Raw genomic sequence first — 19,444 nt, forward strand, 5'->3', positions numbered from 1 at the left:
AAGCTTTGGGTGTATGGCTTTCCTCCATCTCCACTGCGCAGGATTCCTCTGGAATGACAAGATCACTTGCCCAGCTTTCCTCCATCTCCACTACACAGGATTCCTCTGGAATGACAAGGTCACTTGCCCAGCTTTCCTCCATCTCCACTACGCAGGATTCCTCTGGAATGACAAGATCACTTGCCCAGCTTTCCTCCATCTCCACTACGCAGGATTCCTCTGGAAAGACAAGATCACTTGCCCAGCTTTCCTCCATCTCCACTACGCAGGATTCCTCTGGAAAGACAAGGTCACTTGCACAGCTTTCCTCCATCTCCACTACGCAGGATTCCTCTGGAATGACAAGATCACTTGCCCAGCTTTCCTCCATCTCCACTACGCAGGATTCCTCTGGAATGACAAGATCACTTCCACAGCCTTCCTCCATCTTAACTGCACAGGATTTGACAAGATCTTCCGCATGGGTTTCCTCCATCTCCACTGCGGAGGATTTCTCTTGAATTACCAGGTCCAGCAGAGAACCACACTTCGAACAAGTAGTAAGACTCTCGCTTTTCACCGCACTTCCTGGGGTAATCACCACTACAGTTTCTATTTGAGATGTATCTGTTGCGGTGGTCCTGATGCAACATCTCTCCATCCCAACCAATGCTGCACTCAGCAGCTGGAAACCCCCAGCAATACAGCCTAGATAAATAGAAGGTCCAATATGCTGCTTGCTGGGAATTTGAGGCAACTCAAAAGTTTCAGGGAAGTCAATTTCCCCATTTTGTAAGACAGCAGACATGTTCCATATCACGGAAATCAGGACGAGTATCCCTGCTGGTAAGTTCAGCAGAGCTCCAAGCCCAAAAAAGGTTAAGAGAAAATCCTTATGGTTTCTGGTCTCGAACACATTGCAGAGGGCAAATGCCTGTAATCCAAGGGCCGCTGAATTCATAATGGCAGCTAAGGCCATTAAGTCCTGAGCAACAAAAATTTCCCTCGGGAGGTTTGGATGTTGTTCATGGAGCTCTTCACAATGGTAATAATAGTTTCCGTCGTTAGAAGGGTCTTTCAAAAAACAGACCTGCCAGATCCCGATCCAGATGTTTTCAGAGGCAATTCCCTTTATGTTTTCGACACGCCACACTCGCCAGTTGACAATGGCTATTGAGGCAATGCACATCATCCAGGCCATAATATCCATCAGGAATGCACATAAGAGGAGGCAGGACACCAATCTCAGCCATCTGACTACCAGGGAGCCTTCTTTCACCCGCAGGGGGGGGTTGGAGATGAGGGGAGCAGGGGAGACCTTGGAAGACATCCTGGAAACAAAAGAGAAGACAACATGCAGTGAGAGAGGGAATAACAAGCATGTCTAGTCATTGAAGGACATCCTTCCATGCACAGAAAGAAGCAGCCAAAGAAAGAGTTCCCCTGCTCTCCCCCCCCACCCCCCGGTTAGGTATAGACATCTGATCCACACATACTTTCTTCCAGCAAACTGCTACTGATTTAATATACAGTGGTGCCTCGCAAGACGAAATTAATTCGTTCCGCAAGTCTCTTCGTCTTGCGGTTTTTTCGTCTTGCGATGCACGGTTTCCCATAGGAATGCATTGAAAATCAATTAATGCGTTCCTAGGGAAACCGCCTTCAGACCAGGTCCGGGGACAGTCTGTCCCCGGACCTCTTCTGAAGGCTGGGGGGGGGGACAAGGGCTTTTCTTCCCACCCCCAGCATTTTTAAAAAACCCTGGGACAGTGGAGGACTTCTCCGCTGTCCGGGCGACCTTAAAATGATGGCGGGCGGCATTTTAAAATCGCCCTGGGACAGCGGAGGACTTCTCCACTGTCCGGGGCGATTTAAAAGCCCCTGGGAAGGCAGGCAGGGGGGACAAAGACTTTCGCCCCCCGCCCGCCTTCAGAAGGTGTTCCCGCCCCCCCCCCGCCCGGCTTCGCAGCAGCGCTACGAAGCCCGGCGGCTGGGGCAGGTGTTCCCGCCCCCCCCCGCCCCGCTTCGGAGCAGCGTTCCGAAGCGGGGTGGCTGGGGCAGGTGTTTCCGCCCCCCCACCCTGCTTCGGAGCAGCGTTCCGAAGCGGGGTGGCTGGGGCAGGTGTTCCCGCCCCCCCCGCCCGGCTTCGCAGCAGCGCTACGAAGCCCGGCGGCTGGGGCAGGTGTTCCCGCCCCCCACCCAGCTTCGCAGCAGCGCTACGAAGCCCGGCGGCTGGGGCAGGTGTTCCTGTCCCCCCCACCCCGCTTCGGAGCAGCGTTCCGAAGCGGGGTGGCTGGGGCAGGTGTTTCCGCCCCCCACCCCGCTTCGGAGCAGCGCTACAAAGCCCGGCGACTGGGGCAGGTGTTCCCGCCCCCCCCGCCCGGCTTCGCAGCAGCGTTCCGAAGCGGGGTGGCTGGGGCAGGTGTTCCCGCCCCCCGCCCGGCTTCGCAGCAGCGCTACGAAGTCCGGCGGCTGGGGCAGGTTTTCCCGTCCCCCCCACCCCGCTTCGGAGCAGCGTTCTGAAGCGGGGTGGCTGGGGCAGGTGTTCCCGCCCCCCGCCCGGTTTCGCAGCAGCGCTACAAAGCCCGGCAGCTGGGGCAGGTGTTCCCGCCCCCCCCCCCGCCCCGCTTCGGAGCACCGGGAGAAGCAATCTCCCCGCAGCCGCTTGCTTCAAAAGAGGTCCGGGGGCAGCGGGAAGCGCTTCCCGCTGCCCCCGGACCTCTTTTGAAGCAAGGGGCGGTGGGGAGAAGTGATCTCCCCACCGCCCCTTGCTTCAAAAGAGAAGACCCGCTGTCCCCGGGGCAAGCTTCGTTTTGCGAAGCAAACCCATAGGGAAATTCGTCTTGCGAGGCAACTCGAAAACGAAAAAACCTTTCGTTTTGCGAGTTTTTCGTCTCGCGAGGCGTTCGTCTTGCGGGGTACCACTGTACTCTTGCACTGTTGCTGTGAAAATCAGCAACCTGTTGTGGATGGGAGCTGCTCATGTTTCGCTGTCCTGCTATCTGCTACTGCAGCTATCCTTTTCCACCGAGCATAAACACACCTGATGGCATAGTGAGGAATGCTTAATCCATAAACTTACGTGAAATGCCTTCCTCAGCTACAGTCTAGAGTGCCAGGAACAGAGCAGGTATTTGCTAGGTGCTCCTGAGCCTCAAGAAGACTGAGCTGTTGGCCACTGAGCTGACGTTCGCCTGAGCAGCCGGCCAGCCACAGCAGCAACTGCTCCGCAGAATTCTTAGGTCAGTTACAGTTACAGTTAGAATCCTGACAACAACACAAATCATAAGTCCAAGGTACTGGTCATTTGGAACATCAGGAAAGTGGAAAATGGGAGGGAACTGAGTTCCCTTCTTTCCCAATGCAGAGTGTCTTTTCCAGGACACTGTGCAGTTAAAAACACGTTCTTCCTGAAGTCAGATTCAGAGCAGTTCCAGCAGTAAAAATGGTGATGTGTGTATCTCAGTACAAATTTGTTTGATGGTCCTGAATGCATTTCATAAAGGATCTCCATGTACAAGAAAGGCTAATAGCATGAGGCCCTGAACAATAAGAATCTCCTTGGCAAAATTATTGAAGACTCCTTACAAACCTATCATTCTTCTTCCCCATCCCATCTTGTTTGGACATTATAGTAAGGGAGAAGATCTTAGCTCTTTTCCTTTGCACTGGGATTACATGAAATTTGTGCCATGGGACCCCATCACTCACACCAATATGGGCAACACCATTTTCAGAACCTAGGTGCCCATGATTTAAAATCGCTTTCCTAAGACACTTCAGTCAAAATATTTGTGTTGCTTCCTTCCTGTTCCTTTCTGTGTTGATGCTCTGAATGTGAGGTGCTCAGCTGCATGCAGTTTCCACTGAAGTGTGTGTGTGTGTGTGTGTGTGTGTGTGTGTGTGTGTGTGTGTGATTAACATTCGGCCAAGCAATGGGCCTAAATCCATCAATTTCACCTGAAATAACTTTGGGAGCCAGCCTTTAAAAATCTAAAGTAGATATCAAATTCAGAGGAATTAAAAGCTGTCATCTTTTTGACTATTTGAAACATCTTAGAACATACACAAATGTTAATGTTTGAAGGAAGGCAGCAAATGGAGCATTGGAGCCATCCATTCATCCCAGGAGTTGTGACCATTGATAAGATGAAGCACTTTCACATCGCATGGCAGTGTGCAGTGCTTTTAAAAAGGTAAAGGACCCCTGACAGTTAGGTCCAGTCACGGCTCTGGGGTTGCGCCACTCATTGGCTTTACTGGCCGAGGGAGCTGACGTTGGTCCGCAGACGATTTTTCCGGGTCATGTGGCCAGCAAGACTAAGCCGCTTCTGGCGAAACCAGAGCAGCGCAGAGAAACGCCGCTTACCGTCCCGCCAGAGCGGTACCTATTTATCTACTTGCACTTTGACGTGCTTTCGAACTGCTAGGTTGGCAGGAGCAGGGACCGAGCAACGGGAGCTCACCCCGTCAAATACGCAAGTCCAGTTCTGTATCTGCATGACATCCTCCACACCCAAATGCTCTCCCGTTCTGTTTCCCCCACTTAATCAGGATACACCATCTCCATTGAAAACTCTGCTCAGTGACACCCATCCAATAGAAAAGTGCTGACCGTCTTCTTGCAGATACACTTCCGTGCAGGGGTTTGGCCGACAAGTTCTTCCCGAGTGTGGGGATGTTTTCAGGGGCTCTTTGCTTTTCCCTGCCTCCCCTTTCATCCTCACCTGAGGAGATCTTGGCCATTCTCTTGACAGGGACCTCCGTTCTCAGGCCGGATTTCTGTTTTCCTTCATTCCTCCTTCTCCCAGTCTGGTTCCCTGAGCAAATAAGAGAGAGGAGGTTTCATGCAAGTCAAGGTGTGCAATGGATCTTCAGGGCATTTGGGAGGAAGAAAAGGTTCAGGAATAAGCGACGCAGCAGCCCCCCAAGCGGAAAAACACATTTGAACATATCGCTCATGAGATTTGCCCCCCCCCTCCTTTTAGGATATATATGCAGAACATCCTGCGCTCCTATTAATATACAAAGTGGGGTATTTCATATGATAAGAATGGAGGAAGCTGCCTTAGACGGAGCCAGACCAATTTTGGGAAAGGGCTACATGGGCCAGTCCACCAATTGGCTACCAATGAGAACATAGCAAAACACAAAATGGCTGCCCTATGGTGTGGTATGAAATAAAATTGCCTGGCTGATGGCGTGAAGGCCGCACCCTGCAAGACCCTTTCCACGTGGCCTAGTCCCAGATTCGCTAGCCCCACAAAAGAGGCTCCTCATGAGGCCAGAGGAACATGGCCTGGCTGTGGGGCATGATTCGAAACCTCCAGTCCCAGTCCAGTGCTCTAACCACTAAAGCACACTGCCCCCCATTGCAGTCTATAACAGCCTGGAGGGCCACAGATGCCCCATATTCTCTGGCTCTGAGATTGCCCAAAGTTTCCTTTCTATCCCTTGTTGTGCAAAAAGAAAAATGCCCATGAGAAAATGTGACATTTTTGGTTCTTTGGAGACAGTTCTGCTTCTCTCCTTCTCTCTCTCTCTCTCTCTCTCAAAAAAAAGTTATTCAGACGTCGAGGGCTAATTCTGTTTCCGATGATAAAAACCCATCTGTTTCCACAGAGAAACCTTTCAGGGGATCGTTTGCAACAGTTTGGCAGCATGTTTGAGTGAATCGCAGAACGTCAGATTTTTGCTGAAATTGTGACCGTGTGTCTTAGGGATTTTTTTTTTTTAAGTTGTTGAGACGTGGAGGGCTAATTCTGTTTCAATGATGAAAGGTTTTTACCGAAAAAACCTTTCAGGGGATCGTTTGCAACACTTTGGCACCATTTTTGATTGAATTGCAGAACGTCAGATTTTTGCTGAAATTGTGATTTTTTAAGGGATTTTTAAGGGATTTTTTAAAAAAAAGTTCTTCAGACCTTGAGGGCTAATTCTGTTCTGGATGATAAAAACCCATCTGTTTCCACCGAAAAACCTGTCAGGGGATCGTTTGCAACAGTTTGGCACCATTTTTGAGTGAATTGGCTTAGGGATTTTTTTTAAAAAAAAGCTGATCAGACCTAGAGGGCTAATTCTGTTTCAATGATAAAAATCCATCTGTTTCCACGGAAGAACCTTTCAGGGGATCGTTTGCAACACTTTGGCACCATTTTTGAGTGAATTGCAGAACGTCAGATTTTTGCTGAAATTGTGACTGCGCGGCTTAGGGATTTTTTCAAAAAAAAGTTGTTCAGATCTCGCAGTCTCATTCGGTTTCCAATGATAAAAATCCATCTGTTTCCACCGAAAAACCTGTCAGGGGATCGTTTGCAACACTTTGGCACCATTTTTGAGTGAATTGCAGAACGTCAGATTTTTGCTGAAATTGTGACCGCGCGGCTTAGGGATTTTTTCCAAAAAAAGTTGTTCAGACCTTGCGGTCTCATTCTGTTTCCAATGATAAAAATCCATCTGTTTCCACCGAAAAACCTCTCAGGGGATCGTTTCTTGATGTAATAGCAGAATATGGAAAAACGAATTCATACCAAGGAAAAATGAATAACAATTCAAAGTTGTGGTGCAGGTACCTTGAACTAGCCACAATAAGAAAATTAATCAGAAGTAAAGTAAAAAAAGGTAAACTGTGCAGGATTCCTCTGGAATGACAAGATCACTTGCACAGCCTTCCTCCATCTCAACTGCACAGGATTTGACAAGATCTTCCGCATGGGATGGCCAAGGGGGGTTCAAAGTCTTTTATTACTCCCTTCCCAAAAAATCATATCTGTATATATATATATATATATTTACTTACAGGTCAGAATGATGGATGTGCTTTTTGTTGAAATTGGGTCAAAGCATTTCACCTTCTCCTGTGTTTAGGACTTTTTGCTGTATCAATTTGTGCATTTTTTCTTGCTTTCTTTCTTTCATTTTTGAACGTGGATAACGGAGTTTGTTTTAACAAAAGTCCACAAGGAGTTTCACATGAAAGGCTACTTCGGCAGCTCGCTAAAAAACATATGGCACAAAAAAAACGCGGGGAGAAATCAATCCAATGCAAGACTTTTCACTGTGCAATGGAACTTTCTTTTCTCTTAGTGTGTACCCCCAAAATCTGTTCTGGCATTTCCCCCAACCCCTCGAAACAAGTCTTTTTTTCATATAATTTTTATTAACAAACCAATCAAATCACATTAATTCCAAATTACAAAGCCAAATTTTTAATTTTTTGTTGGGGGTACCCATACTTCGAGCTCAGAAAAGGATCCAAACGTCTCTCTTGCTGCTGCTTTAATATTCACAGTTCTGTCCAAATAGTATTCACAGTTCTGTCCAATCTTCTCTCTATTGTTTTCTTCATCTTCTTGTTGTTATCGTATATTCCTTTCTTTGTGACCTCAGGTAGTCTCCACAAGCGGGTTAAAAACAAACGTTGTTATATCCTGTGTGGATTTTCCGTTCCTCCAAGAGCCATATTCAAACAGACAGATGCCATTTCAACACTTCCGTACAAAGCATTCTTAAAGTCTGCCCATTAATCCTCACAGGCCTGTCACTCTCTCCTCAGACTTCTTAGGGGGTTCTGCCAGGTCAAACTCACATTCCGATATAATAACAAAGCCATGGTCTCCCCCCCCCCCATCGTAAATCCACCAGGCCTGCTTCCTAACGAGTCTCTTTTTATAACTGCTTCATTCCAAAGGCCTTTCATTCCTTTCCAAATATTTCACGTCTTTGATTAGTAATTCATTTCCACACAGTTCTTAATCATTCCGCTTATATTCAGTAATTGCAAAGATTCTTCCTGGGGGGGGGGGGATTGTTAGGTAATCACATAAGATAAAAAAAGAAAAGTCCCCCCCATTCCGTCCCGTTCCAACATACCGACCCTTTGATGTGTCTTCTTCTTGATATCTTTTCCTGTTAAATCCAGCCGTCGCTCCACTTCACAGAGGTCACTTCAATTAGCAATCTTAACTCCCGTTCTTCACTCGAAATACGTGCATTTGCTTCTCTCTCTAATTGTTTATTTTGAGTTGCTGCAAACAGGCTGCGCGACCAGAGACAGCGTCCGGGAGAGCCGTCCCACACGAGTGCTGTGCGCCTTGTGCCCTCACCCCCTTCTTTCGAACTTGAGGGTGATATATGGCAACAGCAGGCGAGGCAGTGTTCCCCATTCCCTTGGGGTAACAAGGGAGGCTGCATACTCCCATATCAGCCTCTTAATTACCTCGTGTGGGCCGGAGAGATGGTATTGTCGTCCATCTTCCAATGCGCCCCTAGCGGCCCCCCCTTTTGAAACAAATCTGAGGATGGCACAGGGTTTATGTGGGGAGACAGTACGTACATGTACTGTCTGTAAGCCCCCCTTCCTCCTGTTTCAGCCTCCCTCTTTTCTCCCAGACAGGAGTCACCCGTTATCTCATCGCCTGAGCTACATTCCTCAAAAGGGGCCTCCTGACTATAAAATCTCCTTCTAAGGGAGAGGGGGGGGTGTTTCCGGACACCTCGCACCCTTTTTAAAACTTTATTCCAACTCTGAAACCAAACCATCTTTCTATACCAAAAAAGCAAAGCTAGGCTAAACTTCAACCCATCACATTACCCCAGAATTTTAAATGCCCTCCAATGCTTTGCAGACTCATTGGCTTCCACATAGCCATAAAATTGGGAGAGTTGAAAGGGACCCTGGGGTCATCTAGTCCAACCCTCCAAAATACAGGGTTTACAGCAAGATTTGTACTACCAAAGAGACACACGCATTTAAGTACAGATGCACAACTGGAAAGGAAACATCTACGCTCCTATCCTGAATGCTGCCTATCACACCCTAAGGAGGAGGAAAATAGAAGTATCCAACCTCGTATAGATCTCAGATCCTGAAATAAGGGTTAATTCAATTGATACAACCACTCAACAATAATAAAACAGCCATAGATTGGATTTAATAGGAATACAAAATGAACATTTTTTTCTTTCCATAACTTGTATAAGAATAGGAAGCCTAATTAAGATTTTTAAAATAACCACACAGGAAAGTTAGACGTGCGGTACCTTTAGCAAACATTTCCCCCCTATTGCAGATTTCTTGTTAAGGGAAGCTTACTCGGAAGTAAATTTACCTGGCACAGAAGTAAGAAGGGGGGGTGCTGAAAGAGACAGGGGGAAGGGGGGGAGTTGGAATTTCCCAAGAGAAGAGGCCAGGAAGTCTCACAGAGACTGATATCAGGAGCCTTACAACTCCTCTGTCCAACCAAATCAAAATTAAAACTGGACTCAGATAGACAATTGCTGGCTAGGGAAGCTTCTGCCTTTAATAACATTTGTCTCTCAAATGGAGACCTACTTAAGGCTCATGAAACACTGGGAAACTAGCTTCTGAGCAAGGAAACATTCCCCAGCAAAGTTACAAATTCCTTTCCTCTTTAGTTGCATGGGGGGGCAACCCCCCCACTCAGAACACAGGATTTTTCGCTGCTCTTGAATAATAAACATTTGCCGTGAAAGAAAGGGCCTTCTTATGGCCCTACATTGGAATAAGCAGATCTGTTGCTGTTCTCCTGCGCTCCCTGCCTCCCGCCCTGGTGTGTGTGCCCTTCTCCCAAGCTCTGCACACTATTTCATATTTGGTTGTGCATTGCAATAGTGCAAAGATGAGAGCATGTTGGCAGGGGGGACTACTCTGGCAGGGGTGGGGCCAAAGGGCCTACCTATGTGCTCTTTCCGTCTGTCGATCCTGGCTAGCTGACAAATCAAGAAGGCTTTAACTGCACTGTGTCCCTTCGCAACACCCCCCAAATGCAAATTCTTATGGTGACTTAGCCCTTGTAAACGAGTGGTTTTTGCTGGCAAAAAGTCCAGCTTCTTGTTGCTGCAAGGTGGTATCTGTACTACGACTTCAGGGCCTGATACTCACCATTTCACCCCCTGCACCAAGGCATTCCCACACTTGACTAATGCTCTCAAGCTCCACCAACCTTGAGGCTTCCTGCTTTTCTCTTTGGGACATTGCCTCTTGAACAACTGCTTCCTGGAAGCCCATTTTTTGGAGCCGTTGTCAATTTTAATAAATTGTGCACGCTTGCTACCTTAGAGCTTGCAGGCTCAGTTTTGGCTGTCATTATTGAGTGGTGCCAAAACAGCTGGTTGCATGGACCCAGGGAGCAGAGTGCCACCATCTTGAATTGAGATTAATTTTTCCACATCTCTTGACTTCCAAGTTTTTCTTTGTTTGCTTGTGGTCCATATCATTGGGGAGTCAAAGATCACTTTATATTACAAATCTTTTAGCTAATAGATAGGGAAATTTAGCCAATAATCATAGTAAACTACAACAAAATCCTTAAATTCCTCTACCTATAATCACATTAAATACTACTAAAGAATACAATGAAGATCAATAGACCAACGTACTGGAGTTAATTTCAAAACATAGAACATAATTTATTAGGAATTATAAAACAATTGTATGCAGAAAATGATAAAAAATGTCTATTGATGGTATCCTACAGCATTAAAAGATGATATCCTATAACATTAAAAGGAAAAAATCCCTAATTTGTCTATTTATTCAAGGTACTACCGATAAACTGATCGCCAAAGAATTGATGCTTTTGAATTATGGTGCTGGAGGAGACTCTTGAGAGGCCCATGGACTGCAAGAAGATCAAACCTCTCCATTCTGAAGGAAATCAGCCCTGAGTGCTCACTGGAAGGACAGATCCTGAAGCTGAGGCTCCAATACTTTGGCCACCTCATGAGAAGAGAAGACTCCCTAGAAAAGACCCTGATGCTGGGAAAGATGGAGGGCACAAGGAGAAGGGGACGACCGAGGACGAGATGGTTGGATAGTCTTCTCGAAGCTACCAGCATGAGTTTGACCAAACTGCAGGAGGCAGTGGAAGACAGGAGTGCCTGGTGCGCTCTGGTCCGTGGGGTCACAAAGAGTCGGACACGACTAAGCGACTAAACAACAACCGATAAACACTCCTCCAGAGAAATGAAAGAGCTGACAAAAAATGTAAATCTATGAGTACACACAGGAAAGAAATCCAGATGAGGAGCAAGCTAAAAGGAACAAGGACACAAATGGTAGAGAACACGTAAAAGAGGCCTCCATGTGATTCCCTTCCACCGTAAAGAGCAAACTATCAGATCCAGATCCACGCAGATCTCTACAGTTTGTTAAGGGCGTCGGGAACTGTAGTTTCTTCGGGGCTCTGGAAAGCGCAGTGTGCCAAGGGAGCTGGGAACTGTAGTTTAAGTGTGCTGGGACCTGTAGCTCCCGGGATGTGCGTATGCACGTTGTCAGGGAACTGCCATCGGAGGAACAGGTGGGGAGAGGGCTCATGGAGGCTGGGAGGGACTCAGCAGCGAAAGCAGGGACCAGCAGGGGGAGAGATGGGTCTCTGGAGGAAGGTCTCATGAATGCGGAGAGAGACGCAGCAGCTAAAGCAGGAACTAGCAGGGAAGGGGAAGGATCTCTGAGGGAAAGCGAGCAAGAGGGAGGGCTCAGGGACACGTCCAGCGAGAACAGTGGGGAGGTGTCAGAAGCTCCCATAGGGAGACCCATTCCTCGCCGGAAGCTGTCACGTCGTGAGTCCAGAAGACGTGTTTCCGTTAAGGAGCTTCTATGCTGGAAGCGCTTCCGAAAACAACCACTGTCGGAATCTGCAAGTGACTAGGGCAGACATGTCTGAGGAGCTCTGTCACACACAGAGGTTTGTGGAGTTGCACAAACTCTGAGGGACCACGATTTTACGCACAAGCAGCTAATCATCCCATCACAGCATTCCGACAGTCTTTGTAAGCTGCCTGTGCAGGAGAAGGCATCATGAGCGACCCAGCTGGAACCGGAGAGGCAGGAGTTGGAGCGGGTCCAAGCTTGGAAGAAAGGTACCGAGCGTTGGAAATCCAACTGGCGCTGCAGACGGCGAGGCTTGAGGAGAGAAGGGCTCAGGATGCAGACAAGAAGGGGAGAGCCACCCAGTTCAACAGAAAGGTACCAGGATTGGTGCAGAAGTTTGGGGGGGACCCCAAGGACTACCATGCCTTTAGGACAGAGATGCAATATGCCCTCAATGTGCAGTTTGATGAATTCCCTGATGAGGAATCGCGAGTGGCTTTCGTGATTGGGCATCTTGAGAGGGGGGCGAGGGACTGGGTTCGACCCCTGATGGCAACGCACAATGACGTCCTAAAGGACACCATGAAGTTCTTTCGTGCAATGGATCTCATGTTTTCCAGCGATATTGAGGAGGGAGTGGTGCGCAGACAGCTAATGGCTTGCAAGCAGGGAAGCCGATCTGTCCGTGAGTACTGGACTGAGTTCACCATGCTGGTTCACAGATTGGGGTGGGACTTATCGGCGGCACCCATTCAAATGCTATTTGAAGAAGGCCTTGCTTCGGCTGTGAAAGACGAACTTTCCCGGGGTCCTAGGGCGGATTCTATGGATCAGCTGACTAAATCTGCGCTGACCATAGGAGCGTGCCAGGAGGCGAGAGCTTTGGAGAGGCGGGAAGGGAAGGGGGAACGCTGGAAGGAGTTCCGCATTCCTGACATTCCAGAGACAACTTTCCCACCGGCAGAGCCGATGGAAATCGGAACAGCGCGCGCGCGCGCAGTTTCAAAGCCCAGTGAGGGGGGGGGGGAGGAGGGAAAAGGCGCCCGGAAATGCTATCTCTGCCAACAGCCAGGTCACTTTGCCAGAGTCTGCCCCCAGAGGAAGGAATGGCAAGGGATGGTGGGAGCTGTTGAGGGAAGAGAGGAGGGAAAACCGGAGCAGGTAAAAGCCAACGCCTGGTTGCCACAGTCGGGGCACAGCAGCCAGGCCGAAGAGCAGTGAAAGTGCCCATGCCAGAAGCTCCTCAACCTGCTCTAGTGATTGAAGTGTCGCTAGAGCTGCAAAATGGACACCCCCTAAAGATAAAGGCGCTGTTGGACTCAGGCAGCTCCTGCAATTTTATGAGCAAAGAGTTTGCTGCTGAACACCAGATACAGACGATCCCTTTAAGCAACCCCCTGCAGGTGACCACGATCGATGGCAGGGAGTTGTTCGGAGGAGAAGTCAGCTTGCAGACCGTCCCAATGATAATGAGGGTGGCAAGGCGCACAGAACTGATAGCGTTTAATGTGGCCACCTTGGGAGGAGCTCCTATTATTTTGGGGATGAGCTGGCTAGCGTTACATGATCCGCTGGTGGGCTGGCATCAGAGAGTGGTTTCCTTTGGTTCAGCACATTGCTTAGAACACTGCAAAGGGGGAAAGGGTTCAGCAGGGGCCCAAGCCACCCTAGCAGGGACGGAAGTAATGGAGAAGGTGAAGGTACCACCACAATACGCAGATCTCAGCGACGTGTTCAGCGAGAAGGAAGCTGACCAACTACCCCCGCATAGGCCCTTTGACTGTCAAATCAATTTACTCCCTGGAGCACAGCTTCCTGTAGGCAAGTTGTATGCCATGTCAGACAGAGAAATGCAGGAGCTAAGAGAGTTCATTGACAAGAACCTGAAGAGAGGCTTCATCAGAGAGTCCAAAGCAGTCGGAGGTAGCCCAGTGTTTTTTGTGGATAAAAAACACACGGACAAGCCGAGGCTGGTGTGTGACTTCAGGGGGTTAAATGCAGTGTCAGAACCCGTGGCTTTCCCTATGCCCAGGATTGACGACATTTTGACCAGGGTGCGGAAGGGAAAGATTTTTACAAAGCTGGACCTAAGGGGGGCGTACAACCTGATACGTATAAGGAAAGGGGATGAATGGAAAACCACCATGTTCACCCCTTTGGGGGCATTTGAATATCTCGTGATGCCATTTGGCTTACAAGCAGGCTCGGCGTGCTTCCAATCGTTTATGAACCACGTACTGGGGCCTTTGCTTTACAAGAATTGTGTGGCCTTCCTAGATGACGTGTTGGTGTATTCTGAGAATGAGGAGCAGCATGTGAGAGACGTCAGAGAAGTGTTGAGCAGGCTGCAAGCCAACAGGCTGTGGGTGAAACTGGAGAAGTGTCAGTTTCATACCAAGGAGGTGGAATTCCTGGGGTACCGCCTGTCAGACAAGGGATTGGCCATGGATCCCGGCAAGGTCCAGGCAGTGCTGGAATGGAAAACACCCAAAACCAAGAAGGATGTGCAGAGGTTCCTAGGGTTTGGGAACTTTTATCGTAAGTTCATCCGAAACTTTGCACACCTGACGGCGCCCATTACGGACTGTCTCAGCAGTAAGAAGAAATTTGTTTGGACTGAGGAGGCGGAGCGAGCGTTTGAGGAACTGAAAAGGGCCTTCGCCTCTGAAGGACAACTTCTGCATGTGGATTTACAAAAAAAGCTGAGAGTCGAAACAGACGCATCAGACAGAGCCATAGGGGCGGTGCTTCTTCTGCAGCCAGGGAAGGAGTCAGAGTGGAGACCGTGTGCCTTTTTTTCGCGAAAGCTGAACAAATCCGAGAGGAACTACACGGTGTACGACCAAGAACTTCTTGCTATTCATGAGGCTTTCCGGAGATGGAGGCACCTGCTAATTGGTGCACAACATAAGGTGCAAGTGTGCACTGACCATAAGAACCTAGAGTATTGGAGAACGGCGCGAGTGCTCAACCAACGGCAGTTGAGATGGGCCCAGGAGTTCTCCAAATTTAACTTTGAGATTTGTTACGTGCCAGGCCCAGAGAACGTTAGGGCGGACGCTCTCTCACGCAAACCTGAATATTTGGAGGGGGAGGGAGCACCCGAAGAAAGACATGTCATTCCAGAGGACCGCTGGGTGTGTGGGGCGGCATTGGTGGGGCAAAGGGAACTGGTAGAGGGAACGGTGCATGATGAATACGCCCAGGACAAACTCAGGGGTCTCAGGAGGGAGGGAGACAAACCCGGGGGTTTTGAGGAGAGAAACGGGGCGTTGTATTACAAGGGAGCGTTATATATACCTGAAGGTGATTTGAGGGAGAAGGTACTCAAGCAACTGTACGATAGCCCCACAGCAGGGCATTTTGGGCAACACAAAACCATGTGACTGGTTACCAGGGAATTTTGGTGGCCCAAGGTCAGGGAAGATGTGCGGGAGTATGTGAGAGGGTGTGACCAATGCCAGCGAGCCAAGGGGGAGAGGTGGGCACCGGCAGGGTTATTAGAACCGCTACCCACACCTGAAAGACCATGGGAAGCAGTGGCAATAGATTTCATGACTGATCTGCCAAAGTCCAGAGGGAAAACAGCCATCATGGTTGTGGTAGACCTGTTAACCAAAATGGCCCACTTTATAGCCTGCTCACATGCTGTCACGGCAGAAGAAACCGCTAAATTGTTTGTAGAAAATGTGTTTAGGTTGCATGGCGCCCCCTTGAGGGTGGTTTCAGACCGAGGGAAACAATTTACTTCCAGGTTCTGGAGGAAGCTCATGAGCTTACTGCATGTAGAGGTCAATTTTTCGACTGCCCGGCATCCTGAAACCAACGGGCAGGCGGAAAGAGCCAATGGCATCCTCCAGCAATATTTGAGGTGTTATGTGAATGACAGAGTGAATGATTGGGTGGAGAAGCTGGCGTTGGCAGAATTTGCCTACAACAACGCGGAGAACGTATCCACGGGGATGAGCCCCTTTTTGGCTAATTACGGGTGCCATCCCCGAGCTTTCCCGGGGGGGGGGGAGGGGAGAACTGGAGCGTTCCAGCTGCCGAACAGTTCGTAGAAGAAATGGAAGCGATCCATCGCCAGCTCCAACTTAACTTAGACAGGGCCAAGGAGGAATATAAGAGGCAGGCAGACAAAAACAGAAGAGAAGGTGAAACCATTAGGGTGGGGGACCAGGTGTGGCTGTCAACCCAAGGGTTACCATTCAAAGGGGGTTGTAAGAAGTTAAGACCCAAAAGACTGGGCCCATTTGAAGTCACGCAACAGGTCAACCCAGTGGCTTTCAGACTCCGGTTACCGAACCACATGAACCTGCATCCAGTTTTCCACAGGTCGTTGCTGTCACCGTATAAAGGGGACAGAGAAGGGAGGGTCACTCGGGGACCAGCAATGGATGAAAGGGAACACAGCTACCATGTAGCGGAGATTCTCGATTCCAGGTGGAAGGGAGATCAAGTAGAGTATTTGGTAACGTGGGAAGGGGAACCGGAGTCGGAAAACACCTGGGTCATGGCAGAGGATGTCAATGACGAGGTTTTAATAGAAACGTTTCATCAGAGGTTCCCACGTAAACCTCAGCCAGTGGCGAGGTTCCGGAGGGAATACTTTGCCACCACCGACGAAGAAGAAGAGTTGGAGGGGTTCACAGATTCCGAGGAGGAGGAGGATTCAGCGAGCCGGAACGAAGACCGATGGAGGGAAATGTTCGAGACGTCTGAAGATGAAGAGGATTCTTTTCGGGGTTTTACCTCCTCACCGCCCAGAGGAGAGGGAATGGGTGGGGGTGAAGGGGGTCATGGAGGGGAGGTGGATGTCAGGGAACTGCCATCGGAGGAACAGGTGGGGAGAGGGCTCATGGAGGCTGGGAGGGACTCAGCAGTGAAAGCAGGGACCAGCAGGGGGAGAGATGGGTCTCTGGAGGAAGGTCTCATGAATGCGGAGAGAGACGCAGCAGCTAAAGCAGGAACTAGCAGGGAAGGGGAAGGATCTCTGAGGGAAAGCGAGCAAGAGGGAGGGCTCAGAGACACGTCCAGCAAGAACAGTGGGGAGGTGTCAGAAGCTCCCATAGGGAGACCCATTCCTCGCCGGAAGCTGTCACGTTGTGAGTCCAGAAGACGTGTTTCCGTTAAGGAGCTTCTATGCTGGAAGCGCTTCCGAAAACAACCACTGTCGGAATCTGCAAGTGACTAGGGCAGACATGTCTGAGGAGCTCTGTCACACACAGAGGTTTGTGGAGTTGCACAAACTCTGAGGGACCACGATTTTACGCACAAGCAGCTAATCATCCCATCACACACGTGTTTGCTTTAAACGCAATTCCGCAACCCAAAAGAAGGTTTATCATGAGGACTACACTCTTGTGCACGGAATTGAAATTACAGAACCCTTGGTTTACATATTTTTTAAAAATTGAAAGTGTAGGTTTGCTTCGAAGGGACTTGAGTGTTGTGATGTACCAGGCTGCTTTTTAAGTGCAGATCTATATAACATATGGGACCAAAGGGGGTGGGAAAGATGTCTACGTCTGAACTGTAGTTAAATGCGGAGAAAATATTTGCAGTTCCTACAGAACCTACTGGGAGGGGGGGGGCACATCTTTAAAGTTGTTAAATGTTACAAATATTAGGCCTGAACGTATCCTTTCAACTTGACAGCTCAGGGAAGATACCAAGCTTTATGAATCCTATAAAATCAACCCCTTTGCCAAGTTCTTCCATTCCAGCACCATTTTGCCCTTGGAAAAAATACTCTTTCCCCTTCCACCTCCCCAGGATTGAAGACATGTGTACACACCTCCTGCCCCAGGAAATGCCCAGAGGTGACAATTGGTGGGCTCCTGGTTCTCCAAGGGAAGACAAATCTCATCCCCAGACTTGCCTCTGGCTCCAGACATGCCAAGGAAGTTCTGTTATACTTTGGGTGGTGGGTACATAAGACATGTTTGCCTATGAAGCTAAGCTTATACTGTACTTGGGTGTTGCCCTGACATAGCTGCCTATGCTAATCTTGTGTAACCCTCCCCTTTTGTGACATGTTAGTGATGTATCAATGATGTATTGATGATGCTGTGCAAACTGTATTCTGACATATGGTGGGAAAGGTTTCAAAGTCAATGTGGCCCCATGCTCTGGGTTCCCTGGCTGCTGTTGAACCTGTTGCGCAACAATAAAGGCTCTGAGGCTACTGACTGCTCTTTTGCTCCAAATTGCTTGCTTGCTGGGATTTCCTTATTTTACTGACCACATGGACCTGTGGGGGGACCTGTACCCCGACAAGCTGGGCTGTTGAGTAGTCTCTCAACTCGGAATTTTCCTTACCAGTGTGGAACCTCTAATGGAGCTATCTCCCCACTCCCCCCCCCCAATATTGTTCCTTAGACTGTCCCTGTGGCTGAGTTTTTGGTTTTTTAAGAAAAGCACATTTCACATCAAATTTAGCTGCAGATTAAGCTGGGGGAAGGGAGGGGTCACTCTCTCTCTCCTAAACCTCTCCTGTCCACCACCACCCTTTTCTGGGCACAATTATTTTAGACAGCCCACCCCTGTATCCTTCCTAGGCAGAGTTAAGGTCCAATACGCTGCTATTACTGTTATTATTGTGAGCTTTGCAATGGTCATGGGGGATAATTTGTAGGAAATGTGTGGCTTACTGCGTTTCTTTTTTAAAAAAGATCTGTTTGCAAAAGGTATGTATAGAAAATCAACTAATCAATTACTAATAGGTCCTCAAAACACCTGGGGAGGTACTGCTGCTAGAAACTATTCCCCCTCCCCGCCCGTCCCACTTCTAATGCAAACCCCCTTCCTCAGTCAAGATGGGATTTCTGCTAAAAGAGAGTTGGACAACTTGGGGGTTTCAGCAGGAAATTCAAGGCAGCCCCCTGCCTGAATGAGACTGGATTCCCCTGCTAAAACAAAGAATGGGGACTGTTTAAGAGATAGATCCAGACAAACCAGCGTCTGAATCAGGAATGGGTTTGCTTAGAATCCCGCCCAACTGAGCAGAATTTAAGCCCTGCTCATCGGCTGACGTTGAAAACCAGACATCGCCCGGCCCTGGGCAGGATGGCACACCGAGCCTCCTCACATCTGTTCAAAGGAGGCTGCAAAGCGGGGGTCATGTTTGTATCATTTCGCGGTCTTCTTTATTTCTATGCTCTTTTAGATGTGGCTTCATAGCCGAGTGAGAGATTTGAGCCCCAGTGCCTTCCAGGTCCTAGTTTGGCTGTCTAACCACTAAGCCACACTGCCTCTCCACCTTCCTGCTTGAAGCAGCCCTTAATTGGGGACCTATATTCCTGCTTAAACCAGCTTTCTTTTTAGGACTGTGAACTTTTAAGGCGCCCCCACCAAGAATCCTGGGAACTGTAGTTTGTTAAAGGTGCTGGGAACTGCAGCTTTCTCAGGGTTCTGGAAACCATATTGAGCTCTTTGGAATTTTCAGAGATTGGGGGGGTGGGCTGTTAACAGATGCTGCGGAAATGAATTCTTCTTGTGGTTTTCCGTGTACGAGATCCATCCCAGTATATAAGCACTATGGTTTGGGAGGAGGCCAGTTATTTGGAAAGCACAAGGTCGACAGAAAAAGACACCCAGACTTTTGTGGACTGTGGCAGATGAGGTCAGAGGGAGACTGCGATTTGGGGAGAATGTATCTTATTCTAATGAAAGCTTAATTCCAAAGAAACAGAAAAGATGTTTGACTTTCTAGGATATGGCACTGCTGTTCAGATCGCAAGTTACCCAACCTCACAATTACTTAGAGTCATGCAAACAGACCGATAGCCCATTCTAGTCCAATGCACTGATGTCCACAAAAGCCGGATGGGTGATTCAAGGAAGCTTCCA

The 19,444-nt window shown here is 48.9% G+C and overlaps 1 long non-coding RNA gene across 2 annotated transcripts; it reads right to left on the reverse strand.

Annotated features, from left to right (window-relative positions):
• Nucleotides 1-573: 573 nt before the first annotated feature.
• Nucleotides 574-5,526, reverse strand: LOC309526647. Of its 2 annotated transcripts, none has more exons than XR_014216781.1 (2): nt 4,707-5,526; nt 574-1,310 (listed from the first exon to the last, which is right to left on the reverse strand). It is a non-coding gene; the product is annotated as an uncharacterized lncRNA (long non-coding RNA). The 2 variants fall into 2 exon arrangements; XR_014216782.1 differs by having other exon boundaries at nt 3,062-5,526.
• Nucleotides 5,527-19,444: the final 13,918 nt, after the last annotated feature.

Source organism: Podarcis vaucheri (assembly GCF_965113315.1).
Source record: "Podarcis vaucheri genome assembly, chromosome: 2".
Classification (NCBI taxonomy): Eukaryota; Metazoa; Chordata; class Lepidosauria; order Squamata; family Lacertidae; genus Podarcis; species Podarcis vaucheri.